Raw genomic sequence first — 15822 nt, forward strand, 5'->3', positions numbered from 1 at the left:
CCCCAGCTGCAGCGTTCTGGATCAGCTGCAGCTGTGAAAACACCATAGCACTAATCAATGTGACTTAAAATAAACGCATGGACGAGTTTCTCTGAATCTTCCTTTGACCCTGAAGGTGTTTTTCAGGTGATAGAAGGCCGACTTTGTAACCGTCTTACTGTGACTCTGAAGTTTCAGGTCTGAGTCCCTCACTAAACCCACAAAAACTCCCACAGACCGCAGTTGTGACAGAGTATACATGCTCCTCTCACCCCTACATGCATTTTATGAAGTTGTCTGTCACAGCAGTGCAGAGACACACCAGGTTGCACACAGGTGTTATGTACATGCTTAGAGATTTGCTGTCAGTTGTTTTGAACAGAACACTGTTGTAAAGACAGTTAAACTTTTACTTTAGGGTTCCTCTTCTTCCTGCTCAAATAGGAAGAAGAGCCAACATCTGCTGAAGATAAGCTAATTGGCTGCTGCCTCTCTCCACTGATTCACACATCAGAGTTCGACCCCGTTTCTGTTTTCAGGAAGTGAAACCAAGTCACTGCGACTGAGAGGAGAAATGGAGCAGCAGGCAGTTCAGCTGGACCGAGAAACCGTCTCCTGTCCGATCTGTCTGGATCTACTGAAGGACCCGGTGACTACTTCCTGTGGACACAGCTACTGCATGAACTGTATTAAATCCCACTGGGATGAAGAGGATCAGAGGAGGATCCACAGCTGCCCTCAGTGCAGGAAAACCTTCATACCAAGGCCTGTCCTGCAGAAGAACACCATGCTAGCAGCTTTAGTGGAGGAGCTGAAAAAGACTGGACTCCAAGCTGCTCCTGCTGATCACTTCTATGCTGGACATGAAGATGTGGCCTATGATTTCTGCACTGGGAGAAAACTGAAAGCCATCAAGTCCTGTTTAGTCTGTCTGGCCTCTTACTGTGAGAAACACCTTCAGCCTCATCATGATGTGGCTCCTTTAAAGAAGCACAAGCTGGTGGAGCCGTCCAAGAACCTGCAGGAGAACATCTGCTCTAAGCATGATGAGGTGATGAAGATGTTCTGCCGCACTGATCAGAAGTGTATCGGTGCTTTCTGTTTACTGGATGAACATAAAGGTCATGACACAGTGTCAGCTGCAACAGAAAGGACTGAGAGGCAGAGAGAGCTGGAGGAGAGACGAGGAAACATCCAGCAGAGAATCCAGGACAGAGAGAAAGATGTGAAGCTGCTTCAACAGGAGGTGGAGGCCATCAATCACTCTGCTGATAAAACAGTGGAGGACAGTGAGAAGATCTTCACTGAGCTGATCCGTCTCCTCCAGAAAAGAAGCTCTGAGGTGAAGCAGCAGATCAGATCCCAGCAGGAAACTGAAGTGAGTCGAGTCAAAGATGTTCAGGAGAAGCTGGAGCAGGAGATCACTGAGCTGAAGAGGAAAGACGCTGAGCTGGAGCAGCTCTCACACACAGAGGATCACAACCAGTTTCTCCTCAACTACCCCTCACTGCCACCCAGGGAGTCTAAAGGCACATCCAGCTTAGAGGTCCTTCCACCGCACTTTGAGGACATTACAGCCACACACTCATCCAGCATCAACATCCGTCCTCTGAGACACTTTGAGGACGTGACAGCAGCTGTGTCAGAGCTCAGAGACAAACTACAGGACGTCCTGAGAGACTCATGGAGAACCATCTCACTGATGGTCACTTAGGTGGATGTTCTACTGTCAGAACCAGAACCAAAGAGCAGAGCTGGATTCTTACAATATTCATGTGAAATCACTCTGGATCCAAATACAGCATTCAGACAGCTGGTACTATCAGAGGGGAACAGGAAGGTGACAAGGATTGGTCAACCTCAGTCTTATCCCAGCCACCCAGACAGATTCACTGTTTGGCCTCAGGTTCTGAGTAGAGAGAGTCTGACTGGACGATGTTACTGGGCGGTGGAGAGGACCGGGTCATGGGTTCATGTAGCAGTCACTTACAAGAATATCAACAGAACAGGACGAGATGAATGTTTATTTGGAAGTGACGATAAATCTTGGGCTTTGGATTGTGAACAAAACAGTAATACATTTATTCATAATGAAATCCGGACCTCCATCTCGGGCCCAGTTTCCTCCAGAGTCGGAGTGTACCTGGATCACGGAGCAGGTATTCTGTCCTTCTACAGAGTCTCTGAAACAATGACTCTGATCCAGAGTCCAGACCAGATTCACTCAGCCTCTGCTGGCTGGAGTTTATGTTAGTTCAGGATCCTCTGCAGAGTTTTGTAAACCCAAATAGATTTTCTCTCTGACTTTGATCAGGGTCTGTTGGTCTCATGTCTCTCCTGTTCTTCTCTTTATTTCTCTGGTTTAAATGTAGGTGTCTGTGTTCCAGCTGTCGTAATGGACATCACTGATGTTTCATTGTTTCCACTTAAAAATCTGAACTTCTCTGGGTTCTAAAAATATTGCTTAAATATTTGTGTTGATGTGTTTTGATGGTCTGCTTTTTCTTCAACTGAATAAACATTGTTCTGGTTTAACGTCAATATAGAACTGATCCTATTTTCTTATAAATTATTTAGATTTGGATCTGAAAAATAATTTTTGTCTCTTGAACATTTTATCTTCACTATTACAATAAATTGTGAGTTTTGTCATCTGAAGTGCAGAAGCATCTCAAACACACCTAATGCATCCAGGGACATAAGGAGCAACAATCTGATCTGAGTTAAAGTGAATTACCATTAAGATGCTGGGAATCTTCATGTTTTCCAATCAGTTTGGTTGACAAACTTTCTTCCTTTTAATTCTGACAAGACAGAAGTTGTTTTTGAACCAAACTCTGAAAAATAAACTGGTATGTCAATTACCTGTCAGTAAATAATGATGTAAAGATGGCATTTTTGACCAAGATATGTCATTTAAATCATATATCAAAACAGTTTTCCAGGATTTCATCAAAATATTGTCAAACTTATAAATATTTTGTCCAGGAGTATTGCTGAAAACTACCCCATGCATTTGTTACTCAAGGCTGGATTACAGTAAACCCTTATCAGAAAATTCACAAATACCTTCAGCTGACCCAAATGCTGCAAGGAGAGGTCTGATGAAAATTAAAAACACAGATCGTACTTCTTCTACTTCAGCTTCCCTTCTCTGGCTCCCAGTTAAATCCAGAATAAAATTTAAGATCATCCTTCTCACAAATAAAGCTCTTAATAATGAAGCTTCATCATATGCCAGAGATCTGATTGGTCCATATGTTCCTACCAGAGCGCTTCGCCATCAGACTGCAGGTTTACTGCTGGTTCCTAGAATTTGAAAACGTAGAATAGGAGGCAGATCCTTTAGTTATCTGGAACCAGATCCCAATTTTAGTCCATGAGGCAGTCACCCTGATCACTTTGAAGACCAGGCTGAAAACTTTGCTCTTTGATGAAGCTGATTGTTAGACTGGCTTAGGTTATTACTTCTGTAGTTATGCTGCCAAACGATTAGACTACTGGAGGACAAACTTTATTTGCATTATTTTAACTGTTACATTTTTGCTTTCTGTTATTTTCTATCCAAATAAGCGTAGTGAGTTTCAGACAATTAGCCATCCTAATTGGCTGTTATTGCTTCCTGTCGGAGGGCATCGGCTGGCATAATGCTGCCATCAACTAACTGCTCCTCTACTATTAACTTTTTACTTTAATGAAAGTCGAAAATTATCCTACATCAGTTCTTCTGTTTCTTCTCAAACCTCCAGTCGGTCGTGGTAGATGGCCAATGGTACTGAGCCCGGTTCTGGTTCTGAACCGGGGTCAGTACCAGAACCGGTACTGGTTCTGGTACTGTTAAAGGGGAGTTTTTCCTGTCCACTGTCGCTCCATGCATGCTCGCTATGAGGGATTGCTATAAAGTCAACGACGCTACGCTACCTGCTCATGACTGGATGCAATCTGCTGGGATTCCAGAAACATTTTAAACTTCTTTGAATCAATAATTTAGCCTACTATGTTGTTTGATAACTGGGATTGATTGGAATGCATGCATGATTGAATTATTTTATTTTTTAGACAGATTGCTGTGACTTGGCGCTATATAAATAAACAATTAATTTTCTTAGTCTTACTTGCATCGGCCCCAGACAGACATCAGTTTGTTTATGACCACTTCATGGAAGATAAAAACTTTAGGATCTGTGCCCATCAGTCAATAAAAAAATTAAAACGCCATAAAATGATTGGATTAAACATTTGGAGCCTGAAGGCATCGTTTTACGGATCCAGTCTCACATATACCCATTAGCCCGTTGCATGATAAGTAGCAGGACAACCTAAAAATAATCAGGACAAGCTGTCACTTCCCACTCAGTTTTATCCAATCTGCATGTTCAGATTTCCAGCTTCGAATGGTTAGAAGGCTTATACTAATTGACTGGAGGGCTCAGTGTCCCCGCAGACGGACAGGAAAATAAACCAACATCATAACTTCCTGCTAAACTCCTCGCTGTCCTCGCCTGAGTAACGCTCAGGGAAGAGATCCGGACTCCCTGAATGGCATGTTATTTATTAAAGTCCCCATGACTGACGGAGGTTAGAGTGGGAGCGAGCGCTGACCCACAGCTGCAGAGTGGGATCACACTCTGAGGACGGCTGTGTTCAGTGGAGGCTCAGTAATAGCTAAGTACTGTGAAACGACGCAGTGAGGGTAATGATACGACCACGCGACAACCACGTATTGGGCCCCTTTAATTACACTCAAGGCGGAGACACAACGCTGCAGTTGTCAGATCTGTAAGCTGTATTTACTCAGTGGTTCTGACTCACTGACACCCAACCAACCCAAGTTTAACTAAACCCACAAAGCTTCTTTGTTCTTTGAGCTTCTAATGTATTTAATGTAACTATTACAGCTAATACTCTGGGAATTAGAGCAAAAACAACCACCAAGTTTACAATGTCAGGAAATATGTTGAATTATTTGGGAAAACTTATTTAATAATAGAAATATATTTTATTGTCCTACAGTGTGCAGATTCAGGTATATCAGCATCTTAAGAAACAGTTTAAAAAGGATCTTATTGGGAAATATGTTGTATAGCATGTTATTTTTGATGTCCAAATAATTCTACACTTAAAGATGAGTGTGTGAGGTTTAAGTGTCATTCAATGTGGAAACAATGTAAGAGTTTATCTGGTGTGAGGATACTTAAATGTTTGTAGGTTGATGAGTACGAAGGGGCAGGAAGATCTCGTATCTTCTACCGGATCCTTTTCGAAGAAATAATGTAAAATTACATGTCAACAGGCATGATAATTTGTTTTACTTTTTTCTGGTTTTACTTTGTCTTTTTTCATATAAATAAAGTTAAAGATAAATAGAAACATGTTATTTTATTTAAAATAACATTCAGATCAAAAGGTATGTGCAACTCAGCAGGAAATTTAAAAACATGTTCAAGACGTTTATATTTGTGCATAGAAAACAAAAACAGACTACAAGAAATAGAAAAACTGTAAACAGAAAAGATGCAAACAGTTGCTGAGTTTGGTAGAAGCAAACTCCTGGGGGAAAGGATCTGTGATAACGTTTCTTTGTGCACTTCGGATGCAGCAGTGATGCTGAAGGAAATGGATAACCTGAGTTATCAGGATACTGTAATACTTATGCTTACATTATTGTTGTGCTTGCAAAATACTGCTAAAGGACCAACAGTTGATCACCAAAACTTCAACACAGATGTTGAACTTTCTTCAATTGAAAGTTTTCGAAACAGTCAAGTAAGTTAGCACCTAAAATTTATCTGGAACAAATAAAGAGCTCTAAAAAAATTAGCTCCACTATTAGTGCATCAGCAGATTAGTAGAAGTGTTCACTGATGTCAACAACTTAACCTGACAACCAGGTAAAAATCAGATAGTTTGTTGTGACTTTTCTATCCTTAGCTTACGAAAGAACATGAGGTCATTCTAACAATAAGAAAATCTGAAAACAAATAAAAGAAAACTAAAATGCAAACACGGAAGCGTTTTTGATTCCAGATTATTGCAGGTTTTTAATTTCCTTTAAACTTTTTGTTTGATCTGAATTTAACCAATGCCCGTATTCCTCCAACTACCATTTCCGTCCTGTCTGAAGGTTCAGGTGAAATTTATCATACAATTTCACTAATTGTTAAATTTTTGCTTTAAATAAGCTGCTGTATCAATAAGTGTCTCATCTTTACTTTACTGCATTTTAAAGTGTGCTACTTCTGATTACATCCTAATATTTCCAGTTGGAGATGTTAAAGACCACAGCTAACTGACATTTAATCACATATGTAACACAGCTCATTGTCTTTAACCCTCTGTGTGAATCTTCTGCCATTTAAGTGTTTTTATCTAATAAAAGAAATGCTAAAGCCACTTTATCACCACCTCTAAATCAGATGAGTATCTCCAGCATGTTTGCATCTTCCTCTCTCTCCTGGCTGGCTGGTCTGCAGGATGGCGTTTAAAGCTGCTCCATCGTCCTCACACAGCTGACTGCTCCCGGTCATCAGTGCAGTCGGCTACATATTCGATGTGACATCTCCTTCCATCCTCTAATGAATTTTTTATGTCTGTTCCTCTCCCGCTGACACACAGACGGGCCTCGTATCGGTTCTGTTCGGTAAACTGTGCCGTTCTAAATGGCAGCGCTGCTTTGGAGTCTGGGCCTCCTCTTACTCTCTGCGCTGTGGATGCTACTGTCCACAACTACTGGGAAATTAATTTCCCTTCCAAATTATCAATCCAGAAATTAGAAAAAACAAACAAACAAACAAACAGACCTGCAACCACATAAGAACAATATTACTTTGACTTTTCCATAGTGGAGTCTAGTCGGCACCTTTAAAATATTAAGAGGCCCTGAATGAAGACATGGCTGGAGAGATTTATTTATTTTCATGATCAGTTTCAGTGATCATGAGAAATTGATGGTTATCTATGGTAAAGCAGCTTTAAAGGAAACTGATTCCGTTTTCTGTTTGTTAAAGAAATCAGTCAATCCAACAGATTTTCCTTCCACTGGAGATCTGGTTCCATGTTGGAGCTTTCTGACCTCAACTGCACTTTGATTGGCCAGTCCAACACCCAGCCCCTGCATCCGTCCTTCCTTCTTCCTGTTGTAGTTACTTCCTGCTTCCCTTTCTTCTTATCCTCGCCTCACCCCTCATTTTCCTTACTTTAGTCCCTTCCATTCGTCCTTCCCATCATTGCCTCTTCCTTCCTTCTTACCTTGCTTTTATTTTCTTTTTGTGCCTTTTTCCTTCCTTCCTATCTTGAACCTTTTCTTTCTTCCCATCTTAGCCCCTTCCGTCTTCCTTCCTGTTAATCCTTGTGTCCGTCCTTCTCTTATCCTTGTCTCTTCTTTCCTTCCGATCATCATGTCTTAGTCCTGTCCATCTTCCTTCCTGTCATCACCCCTTCTTTATACTTTCCTTCCTATGTCCCTCCTTTCATAGTTTCACTCTTTCCTTTCTTCCTGTCTTTGTCCATTTCTTCCTTCCTTGCCATCTTTGTCCCTTCCTTCTTTCTCTCCTTCCTTCTTTCTCATCTGCCACTACCGACTGGGAGTTTGAGAAAACAGAGACCAGACACAAAGAGAAAGAGGAGCTGATCTAGGAGTACTTTCTATGTTAAGGGAAAGCAGAAGCGTTCGTGGTATAGTGGCTCCTCTACTTGCTTCATCTTGGAGAGAAACCGGTGATCTCTCAGTTACAGGCTGTAAATAAAGAACTAAACCATCCAGCGTTCGCCTTCCTTCAGACCAGCAGCTTTCCATGTTTCTGTTTACTTTCTAATTGTTCCAGCTGGATATGAGCGACTGCGCTGAGGCTGGCTGTCCCTGCTGTGATTGGCTGATTCGTCTCCCGTCTGCCTCCACCCATTGGCCGGCTGCAGCAGGTTGGGAGGGGCAGCTCTGTGCACCCTCCCCCTGCTCCTGTAGCTGAGCTTGTAAATGTAAAGAGTCTTTCTCTGGCTTTTATCTGAGTGACTTCAGCGTTCTGCCTCTGAGCGAGTGTGTGTGAGTGTGTGTGTCGGAAGGAGAGTTAAAGAGAGGAAGGAACGGAGAGAGGGAGGGAGAGCCAAGCGGCGTTTATTTTTCTCCCCCCTGCTCCCTGTCACTCCATCCTTCCTCCCCTGACCTGGACCACCCTCCAGTCCTGCTTCCAGCCCGAACCGGGACCCCCATCCACCCGAACCACCCCGGGACCCTTTGACTCTCCTCACTTCTCCGTCCCACCAACCACCACCCTGACAGGTAAGTCTCTGCTTCTCCAACCTTCAGCGCTTGATTGCTTTTCTTCTTTGGGAGTTCTTACACTATTTGTCTAAAAATATTCCATGTCACCTTTGCCTTCTCCGGAAGCACAGTCCAAGTTTTCCCTTCGGTAAAGTGACACAGTTCCAGGAGATGCCGTCAGTGAGGTCACAGTGCTTTCCCTCCTCCCTTTGATATTCCGATATAAACTTCCTCACATGCACATTCCCAGAGATTTTCCAACTTTCAGCCTGGAGCAGCGATTGAGTAGGAAAAGGTTCTGTTTCTCCTGGTTATTTACCGTTCCTGGAGAAGCTGCGGCCACTTCCAAACGGCGGGATAAAACACGGGGCTGTTGGTCGGCTCCAGAACGAATGACGTTGCACAAAGCGTAATGACTTTACAAGGCAGTGAGACGCTTGATTGAATCAGGCAATCCTTCTGGCAGCGGATCGCCGATATTAACGCGGCTCATAAAGCATTCCTGGCAGCAGCAGGGAGGAGAAAAACTGCTTAGTTCTTCAGCAGCACATCCTGCACTCCACCAGGAAGGGGAAGTGCTCGCTGTGTGCGCGAGAGAGAGAGAGAGAGAGAGAGACCGTGTGTGTGATTATACTGAAGTGCTTTAGACATCAATACTGCCAGCCAAGAGATTTTAAAGCCACTTTATCAAATCTGAAAATTGGACCTTACAGCAAAGACTAAAAAAAAGCTGCTTCAAATTCCTGCAGACAAATTAATGAATGAAAAAGTAAGATTTTTGCCATTTTTAATTTTATTACACTTGTTACATTCACTCACCCACTTTTAATTTTATGCTTATTATTATACATTATAACAATTTCAGAACATTAAAAATCACCTTTTCAAATTTCTGGCAATTTATTTAAATACATTTATATATTTGATATTTAAATTTTACTTGTAATTACACGAAAATATTTATATTTAAATAAAGTTAGACTACTCATTTTTCATGATTAAAATATGAAATAAATGAAAACTATGATTACAGTGTAATATATTGTAACATTAGATTTTAGGTATTTATTTAATTTAAAATTAAATGTAAATCGAGAAAATCTAAATTAATGCAAAAATATTTTTAAACATTAATATAAATGTTATGTATAAAGTTATTTTAACTGTATACAAGGTTTTCCTCTCAGACTGAGGTTCAGCCGATAAGCTGGAAAACTGACCACTTGTCACTGTAAATGAGCGAAACATGAGATGCTCAAAGTGAGTCAATGTAAATTTTAAAACATGTTGGAGTAATAAATTCTTGGAAATTTTAGATTAAACCAATACTTTATTTTCCGTATACCATTCTTTGGCTGAAATTCCTTTTATTTTTGACATTTTATGATGTAATCTGAGCCTCATGAAGCTCCAGTTGAATCTCCATCTTGTGTATTTAAATTACAGCGAGCAGGTTTACTTTAGTAACACTGAGGGAAGCTGGATTAAGTCAAAGACGTGTCTTCAGAGCTCTGCCCTTATGTGACGTAGCTGGACTATTAGCAAACGCCCACAGCAAACCGTGAGCCCCGTTTCCTGCAGAGCCACGGCTCTGCAGGAAACGGGGCTCACGGTAAGCAAATATACATATATATATATATTCATTCTGTAAGGTTCCATCGGTTTCTATTTAAAAAAATAGGTTTGTGCATAAAATTCTGTAGCTTAAGTTACCAGTAGTAGGTTAGCTCAGCTGCCCTGCTTTTTCCTAAATAAAAATATCAGAATCATGGCTGAGGACACTAGCATAATGCTATATACTCGTAAATAGGAGTGGCAGAGACGCATAACGTAAATGTATTTTAAAATCAATAGAGCATTTTGAAGTGATTCAGGATTTCCAGGACAAGCAACAGCATTTCTTTATAGAATCGATTATATCTGCACCTGTAATGTGATTCCTCATCAGAAACTGCATTTGCAGACTCTTTGTAACCTTGCATTTGTACACATTATTAAAATAGATATTAAACGTTATTATAGATTTACAGCAAAAATCTGAAACAAACTTCTGGAAAATTGTAAAACAGCCTGATTTCCTTTAAATCTGGACCTCAGCTGTTAAAAGATGCTTTCACATGATAATAAATGAAACATTGACCAACATTTTGGTCAGTAATGACGGCACTTGGAAAAATGTAATGTTCAGTTGTTCATTGTTTGTGTTTTTATGATGTAAACACTTGAACTCGTAGCACTTTGAACCGTCCTGTTGCTGAAACGTGCCATACAAATAAACTTGATGGACTGTGATGAAAACACAGGCTGCAGGGTGTCCAGGGTTACACTATTGGAGCTCCAAGTTGATTATAAAATAACACAAAGCTAATTCTGCCTCAGCTTTCCTCAACATGTTCGCACGATTGGTTTTACTGGCTGTGAAGTCGAGGCCAACGACAATATTTTCTCGTCACTTCACTGGTTAAGCTGGTTCCTTCCACCCCTGTATTAGCGGGTATAAAAATAGCAGACGGGTTAGAGGGGGCCGCCTGTTCATGACCATCCCTCACCACCCAGAGTGGTGCTGAGGAAGCAGCAGGGAAGGCTGGAGCTACTGCACAAGTTTGCTTCTGCCTCCATTTACCCTCCATCTTTTCTGATTGATCTCTGAAACCTTCACAAGCTTAAATTACATCACTCTGTTGCTCCTCGTCGACAGGACGGTCCTCAGATTTCACCAACCATAATTCTCCTGGATGGCTTCGACTTTTAGAAGGTGCCGCGTTCAATTTCAGTAATGCCTCGCACCGCCGGTCCTTGGTTTCTGGTATGAATTATTGTCGGGAAGGATTGTTTTTTAGGTTTACAGCGTTGCTCTGTTGGAGAACGGCTGACCCATCAACTGAAAGGGAAGACGGGAAGGAGAGGCATTCCTTCCTCCTTGAAGCTTCAACTATTATTTTTTAATGAGCAGGGATGATTTCAAGATATAGTATTTGCTTTTACACAGAAATAAAGCTAAAACTGATTGTTCTTTGCTGCAGTGCTAATGGTAGCTTGTATTCAACTACGTAAAGTTAAGAAGGTTGCCGTCACTGCACGATCATTACCGTTAGCTCATTTTTGCATGTGCTAAAAGAAATACATTGGTAAACTGTACAACCCCATCTCTTCATGGGAAACAAATCAATTATTTCATGTTTGATTATTGTATACAGGTGAAATATTGATTTTTCAATTTACAGAAAATAGTGAAATTAGCCAAGCAAATTGAAGTTAAACCATTTTTATCTTTTAGTTATTCTCTTTAAATCAGATACAGTTTTTTCGATTGTAATGAAATAAAAAAATAAATAATAAAAATATCCTCGTGAAAGTATTTCTTTCACTAGTGAGCTAACGGTGCAGATTGTAGAGTGACAGTTACCATGAGTTGGGTAGTCATCTGTCTGAAGACTAAATACTAAGCAGATCCATCATGAGGAAGAGGTTAACTTGGCATCGCATCAGATCCGCAGATGTTTAACATTTGATAAGCAGTGAGGAAGCTTCCTGCAGTTTACACGCAGAGTTGGATTCAGTGCTCCCGTTTCGATCTGAACAGATAACGTCATTCGGATTTAAAGTTCCAGCAGAGACGACAAGGAAACTCTAATCTGCTGATAGTGGAGCGACACAACGCCTTGTTTTTGTATAAGTATTCAGAGATGAGTTTGGAATCATCTGTAGATTGTCACTGACTTTAAACGGAAGGTCATGTCCTGCAGCGAGTTGAAAACGAGTGGTAGCTCTCCTTTCCACACAGGTTTGACCTCTGAATGCCCCCAGCTCGGACAGGGTGCAGCTACGTCACCGTGTGTGAATGCAGCGCGATTATTTATCCATTATTGCCACTGTTTCTCTGAGATGACTCAGCTCAAATGATGAATGGAGCCTTCTGAGTCCACAATGAGGTTCTGCAGGCCAATGCAGGAGTTCTGCATGCAGGAAGTACATTTGTTTTAAACATTTAACCACAGGAACTGAACAGTATTTAACGAAGTAAGCACATGAAACAAGACAGTAGAGGAAACCGAAAAAAAACAGGCGTCTCTGCGGCTTATGTTTGTTAATGTCAGTGAAAAGTGTAACAGATATTCTAAAGCTCATCTCTCGGCGCTGTCGGCTGCCTCTTGGCGTTTTTTTGATTAAAAAGCGCCCAGGAGTTGGTAAGCGTGTGGTAGGTGTGAGCGCACGCCCTGACAGCTTAGCATACTGATTATTCAAGCCTCTTAGGCTAAGCCTCGGCACTCGAGTGATGAACGTCAGCTCCTCGCTCTCCCATTCTGATTTCTGCACTTTTCTCATTCTCCATTTGAGCAAGTGGGAAGCCAGTGACAGCTCTTGCAGAGAGCAAACCTGTTGTCTGAGAGGGTGAACGGATCGGCGACGCGCTGATTCAGACACAGCCAGGACTATTTACTGTGTTAAATAGTCACATGGGTTGATGACTGACACATCAGTTGAGGGGTCAATCATTGTTGGGACTGTTCCTCTTGTAGCAGAAGCAGCTGCCATTACAGTGAGGTTTAAAGTTGCTGTCCCGAGCACAAAAACAGTGATTATGAAAATATTTAATTTCCTTCTTTTTATTTCACCCTATTGACTGGCTAAAAGTTAGTTAAGCTAACTCTAAAACCATTGATAAACATTAGTTCTGCTAAGGCTAAAGAGCTATACCAACATGGTATTTAGCTTAAGCTAATGCTAAAGCACTAACTTCAACCATTTTAATACCTAACATTGCAACATAAAGCGGGTGGAGAAACTGAGGAGAGGAAACAAGATTGCTGCATAAACAGACTTCAAAATAAGAGCATGAATATAAACGTCTAAGTACTTGAAGGATACTTAACAGTCAATAACCAAATCTTCAACACAGATGTTAAACTTTATCCAGCTGAAAGTTTACAAGTAAATATGCGCTTTAGATTTTAAACAATTTATGTGAAGCTAAGCTCTAAATGTTTTCAAATTTAGCAACTGTTAATTCTTTAAATGAAAAATTAGCTATGCTAACAGCACTCAAAGGAAGAAAAAATGCATAATGAATATCAGTGATGATCACTAACTATAAAGTTAGCAGCACTAACCCGAAAGAAATAACCATAAATATTACTTTCACCAACACTAAAAAGCTACAGCAACACAGTATGTATCAGAAGCTAATGCTAAAGTGTTACCTTAAGCTAAGTGCTAAATTACATGTTCCTTATTGCTCTTAGGTATTGTATTCATGTTTAAATCTTGTTCTCTAGTTTACAAAGTTGCCAGGTAAATTAGCACATCAGAATTTAAGCAAAATAAAAGTTTAAGGGAAGCTGAGTGCGCTAAGTTAGCAACACAAAGAAATTGGCTCCACTATTTAGCAGAAATCTGCTTTATAAAAGATTAAAACTTTCCATAGTATAATATTTTCCATTTTAATGAATTAAGTGAATGTGTGAGATCTTGTCCTAAATAAATATTAAGTGTCCATCTGCATCAACAGCTTGTGCTCGAGGGCCAAACTTATACTCTTCTAGAATGGGGGTCAGGGGCCACAAATGGCTCCCGGGGCACTCTTTGGGCAGCCTTGTCCAACAGTCCAGAGGGAACGCAGGAATAAATATATTAGAGGTTTTCTGTGGTATTTAACATAAAAGCTGCTGTGCTAAAGTTTTAATTTGGCTGATTTCTCATGATTCCTTCTCACTCTCTAACATTAAGGATTTCTGATTGGACTGTTGCTGCTTTTCTACATATTTTCAATCATTTTACCCAAACACTGACCCTGCAGATGAGCACAAAGCAGAACATAAAGTGAAGAGAGAGAATGGCATTCCAACTATGTTGAAGCACTAATGTGTGTGTTTAGTTATAGGAGTGAACTTTACAAATTAGGAAACATTAGAAGCAACATTTCCATACAGGAGCCAGGAATGTTAAAGGGTTGATTCAAATTGGTCTTCCAAAAGGACGATGACTGTAAACATTCAAAGCCCTGAGAGATGAATTGTCCTTCCGATCATTTATTGCTTTCCAGTCCTTTTAAATCAGCCTTTAAAATCAGCCTTTTCAAAAATGATATTTTTCCTATTTTTCATTGACTTGCTGAAAGTGTTTGGCTTGTTTGACACAATGCAGTGTGAAAGTGATCTGCAGAAATTGAAAATGAAACAAATTTTGCAATTTAGATCCCTTTCCAAACTCTTTGAGGAACCTGTTCCCGTCCTCACCTGTGGGGGCGCTGCACCATTAACCACTGAAGGAAGTTACACAAACCCCTGAAGAAGACACTGAATGCAATGTCTTCTTTCACAAAATGTTAACAAAAACGGAGTAGAGTCAGATTTTAGATTTTGTAGGATTGTTTCTAGTCTTCGGTAAAAGACCACTAGTCATTTCTCCTGCTAGGGTTTGTTTTGGTTTTGTTTACCCAGAATGCACTGCACTGTAGTCCACTTCCAGCTTTAGGAGCGGTCTCTGGTCCGCTTGGTGTTCACATGAATTAAACCGCAACATAGTTCACTTCAATCCAACCAGAGTGCTTTTTTTAATTTATTTATTTTTTATCAGTTTAATAGGGCATTCACCGGATTGAATCGGACTTTCTAAATAAACAAACTGGAGTTGGATTAAAGCATCTAACCGTCAGTTATTGGGTCAGAGCTCAGATTTTAGTGGCTTTACAAAGAGCAGCCTGCATGGAAAAGGAGTGAAAAAAGTCCAAACGTCCTTCAGAAACCCTAAACTGTTGGTACATGGGACAAACATAATAAAATTAGTAGTAGCTCAAAGATTTGGTGCATAACTGTACATTATTCCTGTCTACTGCCTTTCCATATGCACGGCGCTGGCAGCATGTCAGTTTCTGCATCACTGACCTTGTTTATTGGCTGCAGTGAGAAAGGTTATTCTAATTCCTGTCGGATACAAACATTTCCATTTCCATCTAAATGTTGGCCGAGACGAAACAGAAATATTACAATTTGTAGAACAATGAATTCCCTTTGGGAACATTCAGAATGGACTGCACGGTTTGCTCTGCAGCGGGTTGTGTGTTTATGGGTTGAGCTGGGTCTGAGCTGGCAGGACGGGCCTCGGCTGCTTACCGCTGAGCCCCACCTGACCAACAGATTGGTCCCAGTTGGTGGCCGAGGCCACAACAGAAACTGTGGATGCTTCAGGATTCAGCCAACACAATGGAAGCAAACATATATAAACTGGAGGCAACATAATGAGACATCCTGAGCTGATTTAGCAGTTTGTAAACCATTTTAACACATTTCTGGACAAAATTGTTAGATTTAGTTAAACTTGGTTGGTTTCCAATACACTTTTTAAATAAATCAGTAGATTTTGAAAAGAACTATGGAAAATATGCATATTTAATTATAAATTTGAATAATCCACCAATGCAGTAAAAAATGTACCTGTATTTAATTAGATGGAGTTAAAACACTTGGCCAGAGCCAGACTTGCAGTGGCAGAAGCCCACGGTGCCATTTTTTTTGGCAAGCCCCAAATATTTAACCGTTTTCTTTGATGTATGTATGTTTTGCAAACATTTTCCTTTGTATAAAAAT

General features: G+C 40.6%; 1 pseudogene; it reads left to right on the plus strand.

Annotated features, from left to right (window-relative positions):
- The first annotated feature begins 553 nt into the window (after positions 1–553).
- LOC106917793 (tripartite motif-containing protein 16-like) lies at positions 554–2270 on the plus strand (annotated as a pseudogene).
- Positions 2271–15822: the final 13552 nt, after the last annotated feature.

The sequence above is a fragment of the Poecilia mexicana genome, unplaced genomic scaffold (assembly GCF_051168715.1).
Source record: "Poecilia mexicana isolate PSO_F unplaced genomic scaffold, ASM5116871v1 scaffold_2, whole genome shotgun sequence".
Lineage (NCBI taxonomy): Eukaryota > Metazoa > Chordata > Actinopteri > Cyprinodontiformes > Poeciliidae > Poecilia > Poecilia mexicana.